Consider the following 17,162-nt stretch of genomic DNA (forward strand, 5'->3'; position numbering starts at 1 on the left):
ATATATATATATATATATATATATATATATATATATTTGCCTGACCTGTCATTAACCGGGTTCCATTTTTATTGCCAGTACTGAACATCTACAATTTTCGTTACATATACTATAGATTTTCAGTACTGGCAGTAAAAATGGAACACTGCCTATGAGTTATACTACGCATTCAATTCTCGCCCTAGACAGTAGCGGCTCATAGCAGAGTCTGTGACGTTCTATGCAGAATCCCAATCAGGAAAAACATATGAAAAAAATGTTTATAAAATGTTTTAAAATCATTTGGAAAACATTTTCAAAAACGATTTTAAAAACGTTAAAAAAACGGGAGAAGTCCTCTTTTTTCATTAAAAAAATGTTTATTTTAATTTGCGAAATAATGTTTTTTTAACGTTATAAAAATGTTTAAAAATCATTTTCTTTACATGTTAAAAAATGGTTTTTTAAAAAAACCGTTAAAAAAACGATTAAAAAAACATTAAAAAAACATTATTTCAAACATTAAAATAAACGTTTTTTTAATTAAATAAAGGGGACTTATCCCATTTTTTTAACGTTTTTAAAAACGTTTTTAAAAATGTTTTTAAAAATGTTTTTCAAATGATTTTAAAACATTTTAAAAACATTTTTAATTAATTATTTTAAATAATTTATATTTAATTCAGAAACATTTTTAAAATGTTAAAAATAATGGAATAATTCCTTTTTTTCATTAAAAAACATTTTAATATTTTGAAATAATGTTTTTTAACGTTATAAAATTTGTTTAAAAATCATTTCCTTCACATTAAAAAAAACATGTTTATAACGTTAAAAGAACATTATTTTAAATATAATCAGTGTTTTCTTTAATAAAGAAAAGAAGCTGAACCTATTATTTTTAAATAATATGAAATCATTTTAACTCCATGTTTGAAACTCTTTTTGTTGATGCTTTTGTTGACGATCTAAAATGGGATTAAATTAATCGCAATTTTAATCCTCTCTTTTTATATTTCCAGTGCTTCCAAAATTTTAATTTCCATTCGTCTAATTAGAACTTAGTATTGTAAATTTAATTAATAAAAACAGATGCATGCTCTTATGAAAAGTTTTATACCAGACAGAGAAAACCACGAAGTATTTATGTATTGCACATTCTTCTGAAATGTCCTATGATTCTTTCGCACCTTTTAAAAAACATAGGAAAATCATTGAGAAGTTATGATTTTGTAACAGGTTTTCATAAATGTAGTAGTATTTGAAATAAATTTGTAATAATATCGAAATATAAATGATAATAAGAAAATGGATTTTTTTATTAATAAGAAATATAATATTATTCTTAAGATATTAATGTGAATAAAATGTTTAAAACATTTTCTACAAGTATAAAATAAAATATAGCGTAAAAACATGAGATATGTGTCTATATATGAAATAGTTTATTTTGTTCTTCTCCCTGATCGTTGTCTTCTTCGAGATCACTTGATTCTGCTTTATCAGTATTGTTATCAGTATCATCAGTGTCATCATCTGCGGGTGCGACATCATTATTCTCGGCATGCCTGTGAATGATGAAAATAAAAATATATTTATAAAGTTTACAAAAATGTTGACATGCTAGTTTAACAAAAAAACTAAAAAAATATAATATTTACTTTTTTAAACGAAAAGTCGCTTGAGCCAACCAAGAACCTGCAAGTCGTCCAAACATTTTATCATTTATCTGCGGATTATCCTTAGCTATCACTTCTGTAAAAAATACAAGAGCACAGAACGTCTTTCCTTTCAAGCTCAATTACATCCAATTCCTGCAACAGGATTTGTTATGACACTATCATTGTTTTAGTAATGCATCGATTAGACATCTTTTGTTTGCTACCTCGTTGACCTTTCCAGTTGAAACCAGATGCTAAATCACCATGTAACACCATATGAAGTATGCCAATGACTTGTTTTGTCATTGGTTCACCTGCTATTTGAAGATGTAAAGCATTGACCTAACAATTGTATAAAATTATATTTAATTTCTATGTTTAATATTAGACTTAAGATCCTTACAATATTTAAATCCTATGGTTAATATCACACGAATAAAGAGAGAATCTAAGATTTTCTTCGTATATTCCGATTTTGGCAGAAATATATCTAAATATATCTGAAGATATCTAAAATTTTCGATTGATATTTAAAATTCTCTGAATCTCTAAATAATAGCTAAACTATTATACCAAGATTTTTGTAAAAAAAAAAAGTGTTTAGAAACTGTCGTATAGACATTTGCAGAAATTGTAAGAGATTTTTCAGAGAATTTAAAATTAACAGAAAATTTTTTAGATTTCCTGAAATATTTAACTAAAAATTGGTGCCAATTTCAATACATTTTCATAAAATTTATAGAAAATAATTGTCAAAAACTTTTACTCAAAGGTATTCTACAACTCACGTATTATGCCGACGAGTAACAATAGAACAATAATGACAGGTTAAAAACAATACAATAATACAAACAACTGAACCGTTAATGCACAATTTCATACTTTAAAAATGGGACTGTGTACAGTACTGCTGAAATATATAAGATTACCTATTATAAAAAAGCGTTAATTTCAAACTGTATTGTTTTACAGCGTGCAATTGTGCTAAAATGCAAAAAGCAAATTGTTATTCAAATTACTATATAAAAAGATTACTATAAAAACAGTAAAAAGTATATGAAAGCCTGTAGGCTCAACTTCAACCTTGTTATATAGAATTTTGTTTGGCACTTTTTTATATTCTAATTTCTTATGCAAAAAGTACGTTGTTGAAAATGCATTTAATCTCGGAAAATAATACTTATGAATTTGGCATATTTTGATAGGTTACCTAATACATCTAAACAATACTTGTTAGACATTGATAATTTTCTATTATTTGCCATAGTAAATTTGATAATGATCGCATTATTTTTCCGTAATGGAATAGAGACGTAGATAAGAAAATTAAATATCTCACTACTTGTGAATGAAATGTTTCGTCATTTTTCAGTTTCCTTTCCACTGTGTATAAATCTTAAATATTTTTTATTGGGAACTTTTCCATACATATAAAAGGTTTCGCAGTTTTCGGTTGTGGCTTCCTTGCTGTTGCCGTTGTCTCAAAAAAACTGTCCCAACTTTTGTCCATTTTGCATACAGTTAACTTACATAACGCCATTTCAGCTGAAAATAATAGAAAGTAGAATGGTTTAATTTGCATTATACCAGTAAGCAAGAAAGCAATAATGAACAACTATATTTCGTATACATTTTCAACTTACTACTGAAGTAGCAAATCGCATCGGCCAGAGATTTTAATGTTACTTCTCCTTTTACATTGTACGCGCAGTTATGTTTTTTATTTATAGGTATTTTACATTTTTCAGTATTTTCGAAATGTGTTTCAAGCTGTTTTGTAATGCCGAGAGAAACCTCTTTTGAGGGAATTATTTCTGTAGACATTTTTTGCAGTATGCCAAATTGTTGAATTGTCGGTATCTTCTTTGTAGTCACCAGTTTTGAAATGGGCGGTAACTTTTTTTTGTTACGAATATTTCTTTTCTGGGAATTTTCTTCGTCTGAATCGACCAACCTTTTGTTTATTTTTTTTAACCGTTTGCCCTTGCCTTTTTCTTCCATATCTGAATGTAATGCCGCATTTGAATTTTTAGATATCTTTATTAGCATTTTCATGCCGCGATCATAATTTTCTACAATAAATAGCAAATATATATTGAAAAGAATGTAAAGAAACTGTAAAATAAATTATATAAGAAAAATTTTCCTATCGGAACATTTACCAATGCTTTCTTCTATCATTTTAATAGAAAAACATTTCCAATCTGAATTGGCTGTTGCGCACCGTTTAACTAGCTTCTATATATTTCCTTTATATTCATCGTCCATCGGATACCAAGCTAATGAATGCGTATTTGATATCCATGAGGACGGAATAAGGTTGTCAAAACCTTCGATTTCATCTTTATCGTTAAAGTGTACAATTGACCATGCTGAGATGTCTTTAGTTTTTTTTCAGTCAGTTTCGATTTCTTAGATACATCATTATTCTTATTTAAGGTTGATAATGTGACATGTACGTTAGTATGTGGCAAATTTACTTCATCAGTCATTGTGATTCTTGTAGTTTCTGAGGATTTAGAATCAAACTCTATAGGATACAGTGACCAAATCGGATCAAGAATACCAAATGTGCATCAAAAAATTTGACGGATCGCTAATGAACAAAATGTTAAAATTATTCATATAAATTGTGCTCTCTTCTATAGTCATAACCTTAATCTATATTGTCGCTATGATAAAAGACACATCGACGTCTTTTATATTCCGTTCAACCATTTTATGAAGAAAGAAAATCAAGTGCATAAAGTAACTGCAAAGGCTACTCAATTGAAGTGTTTCATGAAGGCAATTTCTACGTAAGCAATTTCACTTATTGTTTCTGATTTACTGCAAATATTTTTATTTAACTTTGCAAAAAATTATAACAAAATATAAACTTTATAATTTTTATATCTTTTTATTTTGTTTAATGCCAAGAAAAACGCGGCTAGTATTGATCCAAATTTGGTGCCAGAGTCCAAGTGTGGATCAAATCCAGAAGTATGATTAAATTTGTCCTTCTATTCAGAACAAATGTAATTAAATCATGTTTTTAGAATTTTATAGACGACATTATAAACAACGCATTGACGTTGAATAAATTTTACAAAAAGCAACTGTTAGCAACGGCAAGAGGTTATCTCGTTTTTAAAAATATTTTTAAAAATGTTTTTCAAATGATTTTAAAACATTTTAAAAACATTTTTAATTAATTATTTTAAATAATTTATATTTAATTCAAAAACATTTTTAAAATGTTAAAAATAATGGAATAATTCCTTTTTTTCATTAAAAAAACATTTTAATATTTTGAAATAATGTTTTTTAACGTTATAAGATTTGTTTAAAATTCATTTCCTTCACATTAAAAAAAAACATGTTTGCAACGTTAAAAGAACATTATTTTAAATATAATCAGTGTTTTCTTTAATAAAGAAAAGAAGCTGAACCTATTATTTTTAAATAATATGAAAACATTTTAACTGCATGTTTAAAACCCTTTTTGTTGATGCTCTTGTTGACCTAAAATGATACTTCATATGATATCTCAATTATATTTTATATATATATATATATATAATATAATTGAGATATTATATAAAAAATAAAAAGGGTTTGTTTTAATTTTTGGATTATATTATAAATATCTTAGTAACTTGATATATAGTAATCTAATATAATCTAAACATTTATAATAAAAAATATAATAATTAAAATTTTTTAATTTTAATATAATCTAAAAATTAAAAAAAAAGTTTTTCTATTCTTCATATGATATCTCAATTGAAATATTATTACTTTCTTTTTTATATAATATCTCAATTGAGATTGGTGAATGATCACCAATATGAGCTGTAGTGGTGCCGTTTGCCGTTGTATACTTATACCGTAAGATGGGGTTACTTTGTGACTGTAGGGGTTACTTTGTGACACAGTGAATATTGGTCAATAGTGATAATTATCACTGTTGACCAATATTCACTGTGTCACAAAATAATCCCTACAGTCACAAAGTAACCCCATCTTAAGGTACATTAAGTCAAACTGAACACAAATTTCTTTACTATTTTGCAAATAACTATATAGATTTTTCGATATTAATTAAAGAAGATTTCTGAATGATCGCGTGAGATATGGTAAATGAGCTGTAGTGGCGTACATGAAAGCTTTAGATTTTGATGAGCTATGATGAAATATGTTGTAACCTGGACCAAAATAAAAGTTTTTTTCTTTTGTACCTGGCCAATCGGCCTTTTAGGGGATAAAACATTCCTTTGGAAAAAATCAGTATTTTTTTCTGAGCATGTTTTGTCAAAAATAAGATAGAAGAAAGCTGTATTTATCATATCTTTAATGAATTTAATTTTGTCACTTAGCCTCTTGTGTGCAATTAGTGAAAATCAGCGCGTTAATTCTTTTCGAGATTCACGCTCTCGCCGGCACACGTTGTACACAAGTTTTCACTTGAATCTGCTCCTTCTCATTTGACGTGTATACGCCGACACCATAAGTTTGCACCACAATGTGCTCTCAAGTGACACGTGACGTTTTTCATCACGCGTAGCAATCGGTCACATTTCCTCTTGCCTTCGCTTTCAATAAGAATTAAATGGTTCCAAGTACTTTATAATGGCATTTTCAGTTTTTTTTAAACTGTTATTATTTTAAACACATACTTACTAATTTTTTATAATCTAAAGTTATATTCCTAACAAGTGAATTAAAAATATTTTATGCTGAATCCATATATAATAATGTCATTTTCCGATATACGGACTTTTCGAAAAATAAGCAGAAATATCTCTATGTATCCGTAATGCTATGTGTAGCCGCTTACCCTTTCCGATACATCTTTTTCGAACTTCCTCATAGTAAGAGACGATTAGATTTTCTTTTCTTCAATCGTAATGCAATACGAAATTGAACTTTTACCGCAAAATTGTATCTGCGATTAAAAATCGCGCTTGCAATTCAAAATTACTCGTCATTGTGATTAATTATTTTGCGTATATATCGCGCGACAATTTATAATATTTTATAATCTAATCCAAATATTTAGTTGCATTATTTTTTTATAGATGATTTTTAAATATATTTTTTTATATATCAGATTATCAAAGGTTACTACATTTAATATTAATTGCCTTTACAATAAATTTATAATAAATTTTATAATAAATTTTAATAAAAAAAATCTTATTGTTTTATGAAAAAAAATGTTAATAAATAATCATAATTAATTTAATGTGCAATAACACATCTTTATGTATTGCGTATCTCTCTCTTCCTTTTCCTTTCTCTCTCTCTCTCTCTCTGTCTCTCTTAATAAATCTTTTTTAAAAATATTTAAAAATTAATGATTCGGAAATAAACAAGTTTTATAAAATGTCTCCTAGTTTGTTCCATAATGTAAAAAACATAATGAAGAGTGATGTTTTTATGATAACATTATTTAATTATGTTTTCATTTTTAATTATTCTTTCACAAATTTATGTTTTCTTATAGTGAACATTTCAAAGAATATTTTAATGCAATACGAAGAAAAAGAGAGAGAGAGAGAGAGAGAGAGAGAGAGAGAGAGAGAGAGAGAGAGAGAGAGAGAGAGAGATTTATTGATTATAGATTGATTTATTTATTTTTAATGTTTCACATTTGTTTAAATATTACGGTTCCCATGATGTCCTAAATTTCTTTATGATTAAAAATCGCGACAACAATATAAAATCGTGCACAATTCAAAATCGTATTTGCAATATAAAATCATGCGCGATTTAAAATCATATTTATAATACAAAGTTATGATATGATGTCATATTCATTGCGCTTCTTAAAAAAGATCGCATCGCAATACACAATTTCATAAATCGCACATGCTTGCGAATATATAATCATAAAATATCTCAATATATAACAACAATACATATACATACAACAACAATAATAATACTAATTGTTTAATACATAACAATAGTCATATATTCCCACACTTTGTTTTTATGAAAAGGTACCAATATGTTCTTTGAAAATAAAATTTTATTTATGAGAAGTTTGTGCATCTATTTTTGTAATGTCTAACGTAACTACTACGGTGGAAGCGATACACGAGTTTTGGAAAACCGGTCATGTTTATTAACGTGATGCTTCCACTGAATTCATTACTTATACTAAAAACATTGCATATATTAATGAAATCATGCATATAGCATAATGTACGATGTTGTTCTTAACTGCAAATATCCAATACAATTATTCATATACACGCACATATGTTATCAAACGTGATATCCGTCGTCATATTTCGTCTTATTTTATTTCCATTCTGTTTACCGTCAGTTTAAAGTGTAATAAAAGCTTAACTACGTCAAAATTAGAATTATTACATAAGATATTTAAAATGCAGGAAAATATGTTATCAGTCACGTTTGTATAACGCAAATCTTGAATGAGCACAATGTAGAGAAGTATGTTATATATACGTAAGTATAAGAGCTGGCATCACAATGAGCGTAAATAGTTCAGTACGTTCCATCGTTTCACGACTTATTACTTGTGACTGCAAGTTTGTTCATGTATATCGCCATGTTTAAAAATATTAATCCTTTAATATTAATATTTCTTACAAATCTCTTTGCTTATTTGATTTTTGTTTTAAACCATTATTTTTGTTACAATATTGTAAATTCCTTGGTACTTTGCATCATCTTTATGTGAAAAAATCGTGTAATACAGATTTTGTCCACATATCACATATTATTCTATTAAATAGGTGTTATCTACTACACATATTTCACACACACGCATACGTACACAAACACGAAATCAAACCTTACAGAAAAAGGTCTTACAAAATTTTATAAGTATCTAATAATAAAGCATTATTATTCTTTGAGCATTAAAATTAATTATATTTTAAACATGTGTGTACATACAATGTTTATAAACTGATGTTTAATCCACTCAATATAGCAATGCTGCTGTATACAGTATTTATGTCTTTAAATTTACCTGAAATTTCCATTATAAATGATGAAATGGAAATAAAAGGACAAATAGAAACCAGGCTACAACAAATATATAAGAGCAAATATGAGATAGAAGAAGAGAAGTCTCTTAATTTCCAAAATTTATTCGTTGTACTGGAAGCAGAAATAGCCACAAGTGGGGAAGAAGAAGATACAGAATATTACTTGAAAGAAATGATGTATCAAAGGTTCAACATTGACACATATCACTTCTTTCATTTTTATTTCTTTTACAAAAGATTAACATATACTATAATTTCTTTCACGTAATATCTTATATTTTCTTCTCCTTTATTTGTTACTACTTCTAAACATTATCATTCTTTCTCGGGTCATTCTTTGTCGTCATCATTATCGATTATCATTATCATTATTATTACTAAAAAAAGAAATTTTATAACGTTATAATAATAACGGCGTTCTCAACGCGTTACTTCCCAACCCTAGAAACCACCGTCTGGCAGACTCCTCCGTCAATCAGAAATCGAACGTCAACCTTCCACCCCATAAAAATCACAGCAGCGTGCTCGGCTGTTCCAAAAGCTTGAAAGGAGCGACCTAATCGCTTTAACCTCTTAACCTTTCGCCGCACGCGAGCCAGAGACCCAGAATAGATTTAGAATTCGGTCGTGCCTAATAAAGGGCGGTAGCGCGGCGCCCATCGGGTTGCCTTAAAGAGTAAGGCACAGTCTGTTCGTCTGATATTTCATTCTCGACCTGGCCAAAAATTAACGTGCGTCAGTCACGCACGTTTCCCGCGGGTGTGACGGGCACACGTCATCGTCGGCGCGCCGGTCCAACCTCCACCTTTCGGCACGTTATCTCGGCTCGAGGTAACGGTGTACCGCAGCATCCAGGATTTTTACCTGCATTCAGAATGCGACAGAGCGCGGAGGAGAGAGTGGGAGAGAGAAGGAGCAGGGGAGAGAGGGGTGCACTTCGGTAGCTTGTGCACTTCGACGCGGCGGTGGCAACGGTGACGATGGTGCATAGAGCGTAGAGGGACAAGGGAAAGGGGTGCATCCGTAGGGTCGTGCAGTGTCATTCGTCGGTCGACCCAGTTATAGGTTAAAGTTCCAGTTTCCCGCCGGGCGTACGTGGACGAGAGCGGGTCGGCTCGTAGCCATGACGACATGACGTAACGATCGCGTCATCAGCGTGCAACGGAGACAAGGGTCGATGAACCCCCTTCAGCCAGCGTTCGTACTGGCCAGACGCGGCTGGCTGGCTGGCTAGCTGGCTGGGCGCGGACGGGGTGAATGGGGGTGATGCGGCGGATTCTCCTCTCCGGTGTACTCGATAGCACCGGCTCGGCCACCTCTACGGGTTAGCCTAGCCCGGTACTCCTGATGACGTCGAAAGAACGTATGCGGCGGCCTTTGCACCACCGATGGTCGCAGTCGAAATCCGACCTCGTCTCGAATCGCGCTCATACAAAATACGAAGGATGGTCGCGATTGGAGATTGGAGGTGCGAAACGGTGATCGCTGGTGGATTTCTGGCATCACCGGGATTATTAAGTCGACCTTGCAAGACGAGTCTTCCGTGCACGGAAAACGTTAAATGTTAATGAACTTTTCATTGTCCTTTATAAAAACTTGTATTTTCTATGCGTAACTCGTTATCATAATTGTTACTCAAGAAAAGTAACATTATTTTTTTCCATTTAATGTCTGTTACTTTTTTCATTAAATTTGCAAATCTTTTTTACGTCCTGGTTGAAAAATTTCTCATTGTGTTCAAGAAATTTTTATTCTTCATATTTTAAATTATGTTTTAGATTAATAAGGAACTTTAAGAACTGGCATATTGAATTTCTTTAGACTTTTTCAAGTTTTTTTCGAATACTATAAATAGGAAAAATCTTATATTTTTCCGAAATATTTCAGTATTTACACAAAGAAAAGATTTTTTTATTGGAATAATTTGAAATTTTCTCAGATTTTCACAAATGTTCATTTGTACGCTAATTTAAAAGACTGACCAATCAACGTTTCGGGAAAAATTATCTAAAATATTTTCATAGGATTTGAAATGAATTAATGTTCTGATGAAAAAGTCATCGACCTGTGAATATGATGATATCAATAATCATGGTAGAATTTTTTGTCAATAGTTGTGCGAAGAATATATTTCTCAGGAAAATAATTTGATCAAAGTTTATAATTGACAGATTTGAAGTTCTACGCAAATGTCTTAAACAATGGTCACAGAAACAATGATCTGGAGAAATCCGAGGAATAGTGAGGAATGCTGTGAACTTCTCAGATTCTTTCTCTGTGCACTCGTGAAGTGGATTCCTCTATTTGCATGATAAAATCTGACCAAATTTCTGAGGAAGTTTTCGAATTTTTGTAGAAATTCTTCGCAAGATCGTATGAATAACTCTAAGACCCTTATTCTGAACTCTTATTTATTGATAAAAGTATCTCTATACATAACTTACAAGCATTTTGATTGGCTTTCAGTCACGTTTCGAGACACTTTTATCGATAAACGAGAGTTCAGAGCAAGGGCCTAAGAATATTTTCCATCGTGACGTACAGACGAGCTTCTACTTTAAGACTAAGTTCCTCTTACCTTGATTTCAGTCTTCGTTAAAGGAGTCGACGTTGAATCTACGTAATATCGATGACGTCGATCGAGTATCGATCGTTTCTTCAGAGGAGTGTCTGCATTTACGCGAAGCTTCATCCATAACGTCCGACAATCACTGTGCAAGTTGTTGCATCAACATACAGATCAATATAACGGGTTGCCTATATGCCTTGCTGGCAGAAGCGCGCGCTCGGACACAGATTCAGCGCAAGATTAGTGATGTACTCGTTTGCAGAATGGCTTACGATCATTTCTTTTCAATAAAAAGTATGAACAGGTATGCGGAAATCATTTTACAAACCACCAAGTTGGCGCTGAGTCTGTGTTCGACGACGCGGGCCTGCCAGCGCGCAGCAAGCAGGCAACCTGACTTGTATGTTGATGCAACTTCCTATGCAATCTTCACTTGCTTCGCGAGCGACTCCACGCGTCCAACATGGCCAATGGAGAATAGTAAACGCGCGTGCATCAGCACGCGATTACTTGAACGTGTAAGGAGCGAGGATCCAGGATCGACCGCGATAAAGGGTCGAAGACTACTCGGGATTAAGCCCCGACCGAGTTTGTTCCGCACCGCGCGAACTGCCGCTGCGGCGGGAACTGGGACGCGTTGTCAGTGGCCTTCTCAATGACGTGAATGACGTCACTGCGCCAATGGGAAAACTGGGTCAAAGACACACACACGTACACACGCGCACACAGGTAAAGGGAAGAGGAAGCGAAGGATCGGACAATCCGATGGGGTTCACGTCGGAAGCTGCGTCTATTTCGAGGAAACCGCGCGTCCATTATACGAGTCACGGTTTTTTAGCGTGTAGCATTGGCCCGAACGTCCCGCAGGACCGATGAAGCGTCTCTGCTGGCCCAGCAAAGTCCGAAGGTGACGCCGGATTCCAAAAAGTACGTGTCGCTTCCACGAATTTCACCGCCCTATGTCGATTAACCCGGAAGTCCACGTTGTAGTCCAAATTACGGATCCCTGGAATTCCGCTGCTCGTGGTAATGTTATTTATTAACGTTATGAACGTTATTAATGTTAGATTGGGCTGAACGTAACACTCTCTCTGTCAACAATTCCGCCTCCGGATGGCCAAGATTGTGATCAGCGCCCTAATGAAGCTCAAAGTCCTACTACCTACGTATGAAACTTGCGAGTCCTGTGATCTTCATGAGACGGTATGAGAAGAAGGAAACAGAAATAAAAGCGAGTTATTATCTTAAAGTCAGTCGTGATTGAAACAAAGAGACGTTTAAAGTAGCACAGATGTCGGTAATGGAAAGATTAAGTTATTCCAGGAGAGACGAGTTAACAAAGTAACGACCTAAAGGAAACCGATGCTTTGAATGAAATACGGAAATTAAATATCAAAAATAGATATTATCCACCAATCGATTCCGATTTGGAATGCACTATAAATACAAAAAATATCGAACAGGAAATAAAAAATCGAATAGAAAGAACCCACACCGAAAATAAAGCATGATCGACCTAAATGAAATTATTATTATTCTTAGCCCTAACTAGATTTTTTGGTTATTTTAACATGAAAATAATAGTGATAACACTCATATAAGATTATTATCATTAATATTATAGGAGAATTTAAAGAAAAATAGTTTCCCCGACTATACTTTATAGTAATTATTTTTCTGCATGACAATTACCAATACTAAACATTTTTTTCTTATTACATTTTCAGGATTTAATCCTAGAACTCGAAACATTAAAATATTACGAAGACTCTAAACATAAATAAATTTTAAACAGCGTATCTCTTTTTGCTTATAACTTCTAGAAAAATTATCAAAATTTAATATTTTTTTTCTTAAACAGCATAGAAATTGTCGAGAAATATGATTTATTTATTTATATTCAATAAAGTCAATGAAAGTTATAATGATAAAACAAAATATATGTTTTTGGTAAAAATGGTACATTTGAAAAGTTGGTCTCGATAAATTTTAATTATGTTCAAGATTCAGCAAATTTTGTTGCGCAAACTGCAATTGAGACAAATGGACACAAATTCGAATCAGATTGACATGACGTAAGCAAATTTTAACTATAAAATTTATTCAACAATAAAAGATCGATGAAACTGAAAAATAATAAATAATTGCATATATATAATATGAATGTTCTTCTAATTAGTCGACCTAATTGCATAATACGAATAATTTTACCTCTTCTAAAAGGTTAAGCAAATCAGACGGTAAATGCAAACAATAATTAACCGATGATGTATTGAATAAATTTTATAATTGCTTCATTGAACCAAATTTTTAGCTTCTTTTAAAAAAGAGATTCTTTTAAAAAGAGCAACACATGCAATGCAAAAAGAAAATTTTTTCGATATTTTCGGGAAGGATCAGAACAGTTAGTTCGCTATTTGCCACCTTAAAATTAATTTTGTTTCATTCGACTCGAATTTTTCGTATAGAACATTTTCTTACACTGAAAGAAATCCAGTAAAAAGAACCAAATCTCAGAGGTGCTGAAATTTTATTGCACAAATTGCAATTGAATTATATTAAATAAAAGTTTAATTGAATGGACAATCTGATGTAAGAGTTGGAACTGCAAAATTAATTAATAATAAAAGTTCAAAACCGGAACTGCAAAATTAATTAATAATAAAAAGTCAATCCCGGAATATAACTATACAGGATATCTAATACAACGCATACATCTGCATATGTGCAAGTAAAACACATCAAATTGAATAAAAATCTTTTATTATTTTGCAAACTATAACCATGTTGATTATTGAAATATTAATTAATGAAAATTAGCGAATAAATGTCCACAATGTGGTGGGATGAGTTTTTTAAGCAAAGTTTTATCTAAGACGTCTGAATCTGTTGACAATCTTCTGCCAACGATGGGAAGTGCGTCATGCTGGAACGTGGGTTGCAAAACGGGACTTACTAAAATGTCACAATTAAGAACATTACGGACAAACTTATTTAATATTTAGTATAATTAATAATGTAATAAAGAACATTAAATAAAATAGTAAATAATTCTAATAAATATAATAATTTATAATAATAACTAATAATTACTGGGCAAACACATCACACACACAGAATGATTCTCAATTTTGATAGTTGAGCTCCCAACTTTATTGTGTCTAAATCGTTTTACAATCCACTGTATGTTTCAGACGAAGTGAAAGGTTAACTAATCCCATACAGCATAAATCTTCAAAGAACGTTCTAAGGATGTTCTAAAGACATTCATACATTCTAAGAACGTCCCAGAACATTCTCTGAAGATTTTGTGCTGTCTGGGATCAGATGACAAATACGTCTCTGATAATGTGTGTTGGGTCAGCCTTACAACCGCCTCGTTGAACTAAATTCCGGATTCGCTTGACACGAATGAGAGACTGAAATTTTGCTGAAAGAATCAAGGCAGTTGCATCGACTGATATGTTTCTATAACGTACACGAGTAAGGCTATTCAACGGTTGAGAGTGACGGGCGAGTGTCATTTCTACGTTTTAAACAAAGAGAAACGGGAAATGACGGCGGGAACGCGGGTAGTAAGAGCAGGCGAGACGCGAGTTAGCGGGTCATTGAATGAACTATGATATTTCACGGCGTCGGGAATCGTACCGATTCCGCGGCTTGTCGAAGCCTCGTGAATGGGGCTGCTGCTCATCCTGACGTCACGCACGGCGGTGCAGTTACCCTGTGTCAGTAACTGGGTCAGTCCTTAATTCTGTCATGGCCACGGATAAAAACACACACCGTAGTTACGCGCGTATCCCAGCTCGATGGCTCTCTCTCTCTCTCTCTTGCTTTCTCTCTTCTGAATATCGTTCGATATTCCGTTATATACACGCGACGCAACCCTCACGATTATGCATGACAGAACGTTGCTCACGCAACGAGCTTCTGTTTAGTGCTCGTTACGTCACACGTCCTTTCGAGGACGCCTCGCAGTCCGAGGATATGAATGAAGGATAGGTCGAGTAGCGAAACAATCATACCTGGTCGTAGGAACCGCGTTGTAAAATGACGTCAATTACATTCTATTAATCCTATCTATACACACTTATTTTTTGTATACGTGGTTGTCACACGAGGGTTTTGGAGATCACTGTCTCAGTCTCTTTATCATAGGAAATTTGTTAGTTGGGGAAAATTACTGTAAATTTTTTTTACGTTAGACTGTCAATCTGACTCGAATTTCTGTTCCATTTGACTTAACTGCAGTTTGCACAGCAAAATTTGCTGAACGTTTAACATAGCTAAAGTTTATCTAGACCAACTTTTCTAATATTTTTAAACTTTTCTACTATTTAAAACATATGTTTTGTTTTCTTATTATAACTTTCATTAATTTTATTGAATATAAGTAGAATCATATTTCTGGGCAATTTCTATGCTGATTAAAAAATATATTAAAAACATTAAATTTTAATAATTTTTGTAATTAATTGTTTTTAATCGTAAATTAACTGAAAAGTAACTTAAAATCATAATAACATGATACCGTAGAACATGTGTGCGTCAGAAAATATTAATTATTTTTATACAATAATAAAAATTCATAACTTTTTTGTTAACAAAGGTAAACAAAATAATCTTTTTAATTTTAAAAGAGCATATTTCATGCTATCAAAAGAATTTGGTGTGTAGAACTTGTGTATAAAAGTTCGATTATCATCGATAAAACTACAAAAGTCTCTAAAAATGACCAATTCCCAAATTTCTGTTTCGGTGGTTTAACAGATGGTATAAAAAATTAGGATTTATATTAAAAAATACAAACTAAATGATTTATAATGCATGTTTATTTATAAAATAATATAAGTAATATAAAATATACGAAAAAACGAACTCATTTGCACGAATTGACTGATCTCACAGGACACTGTCACACAGTCTAGCAACAACTAGCTATTATTATCGCTGCGAGCTATTGAAAAGATCCCAAATTTTTTCTAAGGCGCGGACGTGACCTTCTTACTAATTCTTTCAATAATAGAGTTTCGAAATTTCACTGGAATCTTAGAGATATATAAGATAATAAATAAAGTATTTTTAACTTATAGAATAGATATTCATTACACTGAGTAAAAGTATCTATTAAATATGGATCGAAAAATCAATCCTTTCAGAATTATAAATATTTTTCAATTTTGTTAACGTTTGTATGCTTCCATTAATTATACGTGGTTAATAAACGAACAAGTATCTTACTGTATTACACACGCTTGGCATTTTCGAATTACAAAATTCCGAACTTTTTCAAAAATTTTTTACCTTCTTCGAATCTGATCAGCTGCATCTCGAATTTGCCGATCTAATTCTTGCACATTATTTATGAATGAAGAATAAACTAAATTTCTGTATCTCTATAAAAAAGTCTAATGAATTTAAGTTAGGAGATCGAGGAGACCATGCAACTGGTCCACCCCATCCAATCCATCTTTCGGAAGGGAGACACGAGGGACGATTCTTGTAAATGTTACACTAATATAGTAAGATATTTTTGTACTGAGTGTAATAAATATTATCTACCTTGTAAATTTGAAATACTTTTTTTTTAATACCCTATATAGAGTTAATATTCTATCAGTCCTCGTGAATTTTTTCGTGCGGTCTTGTTATTAGGACCTTAACTTAGTTTCCGCCCAAAAAATACTGAGAAAAAGCATTTATTGTAACAAATTTATTTAAATTATTTCAATGAAAGTATTTTCCATCACTTTCTACAACTTTTTGCCATCTTTCTGGCAACTGGGCGATACCATCTCGATAAAACGATGTTTGTTTCGAAGCAATCCATTCGTCCACCCATTCTCGCACTTCTTCAACATTTCGGAAGCGTGTACCACTCAAGCCGTGCTGCATCGATCTGAACAAGTGGTAATCAGAAGGCGCTATGTCTGGTGAGTACGCTGG

The sequence above is a fragment of the Odontomachus brunneus genome, unplaced genomic scaffold (genome assembly GCF_010583005.1).
Source record: "Odontomachus brunneus isolate Ranch 3 - 2012 unplaced genomic scaffold, Obru_v1 Obru_scaffold_151, whole genome shotgun sequence".
NCBI classification, from domain to species: domain Eukaryota; kingdom Metazoa; phylum Arthropoda; class Insecta; order Hymenoptera; family Formicidae; genus Odontomachus; species Odontomachus brunneus.